Genomic DNA, 7,854 nt, shown 5'->3' with positions numbered 1-7,854 from the left:
TTGGAGAAGACTCTTGAGAGTCCCTTGGACTGCAAGGAGATCCAACCAGTCCATCATAAAGGAGATCAGTTCTAGGTGTTCATTGGAAGGACTGATGTTGAAGCTGAAACTCCAATACTTTGGCCACTGACACGAAGAGCTGACTCATTTGATGCTAGGAGAGACTGAGGGCAGGAGGAGAAGGGGACGACAGAGGATGAGATGGTTGGATGGCATCATCGACTCAATGGACATGGGTCTAGGTGAACTCTGGGAGTTGGTGATGGACAGGGAGGCCTGGCATGCTGCGATTCATGGGGTCAAAAAGAGTCAGACACGACTGAGCGACTGAACTGAACTGAATGTTATAGAATTACTGGTAGAATTAAGAAAAATGTAGTAGTCATGGAATTAGCTTAAATTTATTTTTACTGACACAGAGCATTTATTCTTTAAATTTTGATAATTCCATTCTTTAACCAAGAGGTATTCCCTTACACTTTGTCAGTTACATTGCATTTTGTTCTCATTTCTAATGTGAAACTAAGGGATGCAAATTAAAGTGAAAATTTCACAATCATCTGGTGTATTTGGCCTGTGTAGAAACCTAATCTAAAAAGAGGGGAAAGAAAATTCAGACTATTTTTATCTAAAAGCACATTTCAGGCTGGTATTAAGTAATACACTTGCCTGCTCCAGAGAAATTAATTGTATTTCTAATATTAATTCTAAGCTCTCTTCTTTGTCTTGAAAAAATTATTCCAGGCTTCCCTTTTATTCTGAGTTGCAATGCTATTGCACAGTTGCTAAATTTAGCACCTTATACACATTTAATTATAACAGGATCTATCTCCTCATTAATAATGACAGTTAATGAATATGGGTTATAACTGAAACTGTGGCTTCCCTTGAGTTTTTCCTCCCTTTCAAAATTATCTTTATAATATTATTTTTATAGTATAATTTTTTCTCTTTGATCAAAGTTTGTCATTCACCCTTTGAGGTAAAGATGTACAAATAATTAAACCAATCTGAATTAACTTGTCAAGTGTGACTGATTGGACACACTCTAGGAAATAACTTGATATGACCTAGATTTAATTATCTGCATTTGGATTTCTCATATACACATATTACACTTTTATCCCAACAGAGGCTCTTATCTTGGGCTATCATGTTTAGATACATTTAACCAAGTATTCTTTATAGACTTATTCATCAGTCTTTCTTCTTTTATCAGATACCCTCCAGAGTCTAACACAGACCTTGAATGCTAAATTGAATTGAAATGATTATGTTATTGAGCTGAAGAGTGAGGGGCTAGGGTTATTTGATTTTTGATTTCTCAAGTTGGTTTTCTAGACTTTAAAAATGTAAGTGCTGTGTGACTTTCATATAAGAAAACACCAAGACATGTAAATGATGGGAATATACTTCTGTTTGAGGAGGAAGCCTCCAACAGACCAGTTAGCTGGCTTCCCATCACTGAGATCACCACATGTTTGGCTGACAGCAGCCTCATCTGTAAAGCGGGAACAATGATAGCTTTTGTTTGTCATGTAGGAAGGGGTCCTTGCAGAAAGTGGGAGGTTGCACAAGGTTTGCTGGGACTTTCTCAGTTTTAAAACTGAAAGTCCTATGTCCAGGGAACCCCCTCAATCACAGCTGGGCAAAATGACCTTTTCTTTAAGTCATAAGATTCTAAGATGCAGGGCCTACCCCAGGCAAACTGGGAGGTAGAAGGATGTTTATTTTCCACACTTCTTAGCAGGCCTTCTCTCTTCCTCAGCTGCCTAGTACCTTCATTCTCTTCTCTTGTCTTTTCTCAAAATCTGCTCTCCTACTGATTCATTTACATATAAACAAAATTTATGTCAACTGAAAAAGTTACTCTTCCAAGTGCTATTAAAAGATACCAGACATCAAAGCTGTAAAATAAAATGATGCTTCTCAATGTCTTCAGGCATCAGCATCTCTTGGGAGTCTAGAACCTTAAGGAGCCTTATTATATGCTGATAAGTTTAATTCCAGCATACAAAGTAAGAATAAATAAATATATCTGTATATTGTACATTTGCAATGAAAAAAATCATAGCTAAGAGCATGTATACATTAAAAAAAACAAGCAGTCAACCAAAAAAAATCTTTACCTTACTGTTTCTTTTGGCTAATTTTTTATTCATCTGTTTTATTGTTTACTAGGACTGGAAAACAAATAACAGCAATAGGCAAAGGTTTAATAAAAATACACTGGAAAGACACTTAAATTTGAGAAACTGTCTATTCTCTCCTCTGCAAATTAAGATTGTCATTTTAGTCTAGTTCACAAGACACCTGAATTCCAAGAAATTATAGATGGATAAACCTGAAGTAAATGAAACTCCAAATCCAGATATTCAGCAGCTATAGTGGGATCTGAATCATGATAAAGTAGAAGCAACATGAAATTTAGTACATGAATATGTAGGTTTAGAGAAATGGTTTCCAAACTTGGGCCAACAGTTAAAAAAAGAAAACGTAACTTCCTCCTTTCATCTTAAGATACTACCTGGTAGCTAGGATGTTGAAGCTATAAGGAAATGAGGGGGGAAGACCTATGGCTTACACATGACTATTCATAGCAATCGATATCAACAACAAAAAAACCCAGTGCACATGCTCAAACCGGCTTTGGTCAACTTGAGCCAGAACAGTCACAGTAACATTCAGAAATTAAGAAGATTAGACAAAAATAATGAAGAATCATGACCCTATATACCTTCTGTTAGTAAACTTTTTAGCATACTTCCTTCAGTTAGTTTTTCCATGCACACTGCTTACATTATTCCAATGAGCTTCTAAGTTTATTGCTGCAGACTACTCTTACATATTATTATTAAAAGATTTCTCCATGTTATTATTCTTCAAAAGCATGTTTTTAATGATTGCATAATATTCCACATGACAAAGAATCTTTAAACCATTCCATGACTAAACTTACTTGTATTTTGCTGTTTTGAGTAATTCCATAATGAATATCACTGCATTTATAACTTTTAATTTTTTAATTTAGGGTTATTTTATTGGGATAGATATGCAGAGGTGGATTCAGTTGTCAAGGTTAAGAATATATTCCTTGATATGTGCTGCCCAGCTTCTGTTCAAAAGCAGTTCATAAAAACTCCACTCATCCAGACTATATGAAATCCTAAATGACCATAGCTTTAACTTTATAGCATGGTTTAAAATGATTGTACAACATACATTATGAGTTCTGCCCTGTGATTCAAATAAAATTTTATCTGTGGCGTAAGGAGTATTACTGGTCAGATAGTTCCCTAAATTTCATCATAACTAGATTTTCATTTCCATTTATTTACTCAAAGTTATGTCACAGACATTGTAGGGGAAAACTGGGGAAATATGTCTGTGGACTTGTTAAGAGGAACACGTTTCCATCCTAAATTTCTCATAAACTGTAATAGAAAATAATTTAATGCTCAGAGAACAACACTTTCCATCAGTCCATTAGATAAATTCCAAAATCTGCAAACTTAAGTCATTGTACACTGCAGGCAGTACTTAACTCTGTATCATCAAAATGACACCTCACCCCTTGGAAATCACATTTTACTCTGGCTAGGAAAGAGTCATTAAAACTCCCTCTGAGAAGCAACCTTCCATAGAAACAAGTTTTACTGGTTAAACTACACCCTATGTGTATAATTTTCTAAGGCTGCTGCAACAAATGACCACAAACTTTGTGGGTTTAAACCACACAGAATTGCCCTCTCACAGTTCTCGTGGCCAGACGCCTGAAATCAGGCGTCAGTAGGGCTCTGCTCTTTCCGAAGTAGAGCTCTAGTGGAGAATCCTTTCTTTCCTTTTCCAGATCCCATTAGCTCTCGTTGGTTTGTGGCAGCATAACTCCATCTCTGTCTCCATCTTTTCATTATCTTCTCGTCTTCTGTTTTGTCTGTGCTAAATCCCCTTTGCCTTTGTCCTATAAGCTTATGTGTTACTGGGTTTAGGATATACTCAGATAACCCAAGAGGATCTTCATAGTTCGAGATCTTTATATTAATTATATCTGCAAAGACTATTTTTCCAAATAAATTAATACCCACAGATTCTAGGAATTTAATGTGGACATATCTTTTGGCAGCGGGAGGGGGCAGCCACCATCCAACCTCCATTACATTTACCCTGCAGACTCTTGTCCTCCCTTTTTGAATGGTGAACAACAGTCTGAAGATGTGAAATTTGTTTACAATAAAGAGCTATTTAAACAACAAGATGCTACTGTATAGCACAGGAAAATATATTCAATATCTTATGATAAACCATAATAGAAAATAATATTAAAAATAATGTATATAAAACTGATCACTCTGCTATATAGCAGAAATTAATACAATATTGTAAAACAACTATACTTCAGTTTAAAAAAAGATGAATAAAAAGAGCTAGTATCCTTGGTTTCACCTTATGGCTACAAAAGAAATTAGGTTATTCTAACCAATTGCCAATTTAGATTTTTTTTCACACTGGTCCTTTAAAAAGCTCAAGTCATTAGCAATCATAGAGCATTGCCAATTAACAGAGAAATATGATGTAATACTATTTACTGTTTAATCATTTTCATTCCATTAATCCTGATATTTCCTTTGAGTTTTCCTTTTAAGAGAACTTCTGCCTTCAAAAAATAGTTTGCCTTTCTTGAATATGGTAATTCTCTTCGTGATATTATTAAGTTGCTTTAAAAAAAAGTGTGTATGTATAAAATTCGAGAATTTCTAAACATTTCTAAATATCTTATGTTTCACTTTTACTTTATAAAGGAATATATAAGCCATTTGAAGTAATTATACATAATAGACTTTTAAATAAAATTTAGAAAAACCCACTTTAAAATATTGCCTTTGGCTTTTCATCTTATCTAAAAGGTATAAGGATTATTTAAGGAGGTAAAACCCTATCCTTTATGTAATCCTGGACAAGGTACTTTACTTTTCTGAATCCCCATTATTTCATACATCAAGTTAGAACAATGCATCACTCATAGGAGTAAATGAGTTCCTCTGTGTGGCTTCTGGATGTGGGTAAGTGTTAGTTTCCTCTTCCTTCCTGAGGAGCTGGTTATATGGGTCCTTATGAGTTATCTAATTTTTTTTCTTTAATTGCTTCTTTCTGCTATTTTTCCTATTTCCATGGTTCTGGATTTTGGGTTTGCCAGGACCACTGGTAATGCAGTTTAGCCTAAGGGTAAGTAGCAGACCCAGATAAGCAAACAAGTGTGTTCACTGGCTTGAAGAGGGGCTTATTGAAAATAGCCTTCCCAGTAATTCTCCTCAGATGAGCACAGTCCCCATCTTTCATGTAGTCAGGGCTTCTCCCTGCCATTCACTCACCTAGAAAACAAACAGGAATTGAGGAATCTTGTCTGCAAAGGACAATTCACTGTATGGTAGCTTATTTTATACCACATAATCTTGAAAGACAAATAATTAGGATCCAAAGATAAAGGGATCATACTCTAACAGGAAAGATACTACTGGTACAAAGACATTTATAAAATACAGGAATCTTAGAATAATACATATTTTTCTTCTGTATTCATGCTACTGACATATTTCACTTCATGTATGTTATAAATTTGTCTTGATAAACCCACCACACTACATCATTTTTGCTTAGTCAACTATCTTTTAAAGAGATTTAAATAATAGGACAAAAACCCCAAATCCTTGTGTGTTGATCCATGTAGCCTCCACTTCCAGTGCTATCCATCCCTTTGTATAGTTATACATTTTCAACTGGTATCATTTTCCTTCTGCCTGAAAAAAGTCCTTTAACATTTCTTGTAATGCATGCTGGCTTGTGATAAATTGCTTTGACTTTTTACATCTGAAAAAAATTATTATTTTTTCTTCATTTCTGAAAGATGTTTGCCCTGGATATAGAACCACAGGTTGATAGGCTTTTCTTTCGGTATTTTAAAGCTGTTTCTCTACTGACTTCTCACTGCACTGCTTTTAACGAGAAACCGAATGTCATCTTTATCTTTGTTTTTACCATACTTAACACTGTCTTTTCTTTGACTGCTTTTAAAATTTTCTGTTTATCACTGGTTTTAAGTAACTTGGTTACAATGTGCTCTGGTGTCATTTTCTTCAAGTTTCTTAGGTTGAGGGTTCATTGAGATTTTTGTATCTATAGGTTTACAGTTTTCATCAAATTTGGAATATGTTTGGCCATTACTTCCTCAAATATTGCTATTGTTCTCTCTCTCTTCTCTCTTTTGGCCACTTGAAGTTATTCCATAGCTCACTGAGGCTCTGTTACTTTTTCTCACTTTAGCTCCATTTTGGGTATTTCCTATTGCTATGCCTTCAAGTCCACTGAGTGCAAGTTCAGTGTATTTTTCATTCTAGACAATACAGTTTCCATCCCTAAAAGTTTGAGTCCGCTCTTTATCAAATCTGCTGTGTCTTTAATTTGCCTTTTCAAATGGAGTACAGTAAAAACAATTGTTTTAAAGTCCTTGTCTGCTCCTCTAACATAAGAGTCAGTCTCTGGTGTTTTAATGATTTGATTTTAATCCTCATTATGGGTCATTTTTCCTGCTTCTTTTCATGCCTCATAAGTTTTCACTGGATGCCAGACATTGTAAACTTACTTTTACTGTGTTCTTAAGGTTTGTTCTGGGATACAGTTAAGCTATTTAAAAACAACCTGACCCTTTAGGGTCTTGATTCTAACATTTGTTCAATGGGACCAGGGCTGTGCTTAGCTGAGAGCTAGTTATTTCCCAGTACTGAAGAAGGACTCTGGTGAGTAGTCTAGCCAATGTTCTGTAAATTATGAGGTCCTCCAGTTTGGCTGAGGGGAATAGGCAGTATCCTAGCCTCATGTCAGCACTGGGTACTGGTGTCTCTAATGCTTAGTTTAGGGTGCTCTGCTCCCCACACATTTATTGAACAGTACTCGACTGAGTATTTGCAGGGACCCCACTGCAGATTTGCAGGGTTTTCTTTTTGTGTAGCTCTCTCCTAGCTAGCACTCTTCCTTGTGACATTTAGCTACCCTGGTCTCCCCAAACTCTCAGCAGTGTCACCTCAGTTCAGGAGGTCTGCCAGGGTCTGTACTGGTCTCCCTTCCGTGTGACCTAGGAACTTTCTGAAGGCCACAGACTGGTCATTTGTTTTTCAACCATTGAGGGATCACTGTCCGTTATTGCCTTGAGTTCTTAGATCTTGAAAATTGTTGTTTCATATATTTTGTCCCTTTTGTTGTTGTTGCTTCAGGTCTGATGATGAATAGAGTCATAGTTCATTAAAATCTTCCCAAAATAACTATAATAGGATGAATCTTTTAAGACAAGTACAATCAAATGCTATAAGAATTCAAAAAAGGAGAGACATTGGTTTTCAGGCTTTTTTTGGAGGGAATAGCCTTTGGATCAGGCCTGAAGGTTTGGGTGGACTTGTAGAAAGGGCATACAGGTAGAAATACAGGGGCAATTCAGCAAAGGGATAAGTATGGCATGAAGCTGAGCTATACAATATATGCAGTTTTGTGAAAATGTTTCCAGGAATAATTCTGCATATTTTGTAAGTTATCATAGGATATATTCAGTTCTGTGGATGAAATAGTCTATTGCATTTCAAACAACAGTCCCCTATAGACTATTGTCTCCACAGTATGCAATTATGCTGCCTTCTGTCCAGTTTGTTCGTTCATTCATCATGAAGGGATCACTGAATGCTGGTCAATGTTGTAGGTGTGTGGGCTACACTGCTGAACAAAACAAAGATCTCTGCCCTTCTGGAGCTTGAATCCTAGAACTTAGATCCTGTAGGAGTGGGAGGAAAGAGACAATAATCTCTTTCCATA

This window comes from Bison bison, unplaced genomic scaffold (genome assembly GCF_000754665.1).
Source record: "Bison bison bison isolate TAMUID 2011002044 unplaced genomic scaffold, Bison_UMD1.0 scf7180017864525, whole genome shotgun sequence".
Classification (NCBI taxonomy): Eukaryota; Metazoa; Chordata; class Mammalia; order Artiodactyla; family Bovidae; genus Bison; species Bison bison.
This window is presented reverse-complemented; position numbering follows the sequence as displayed.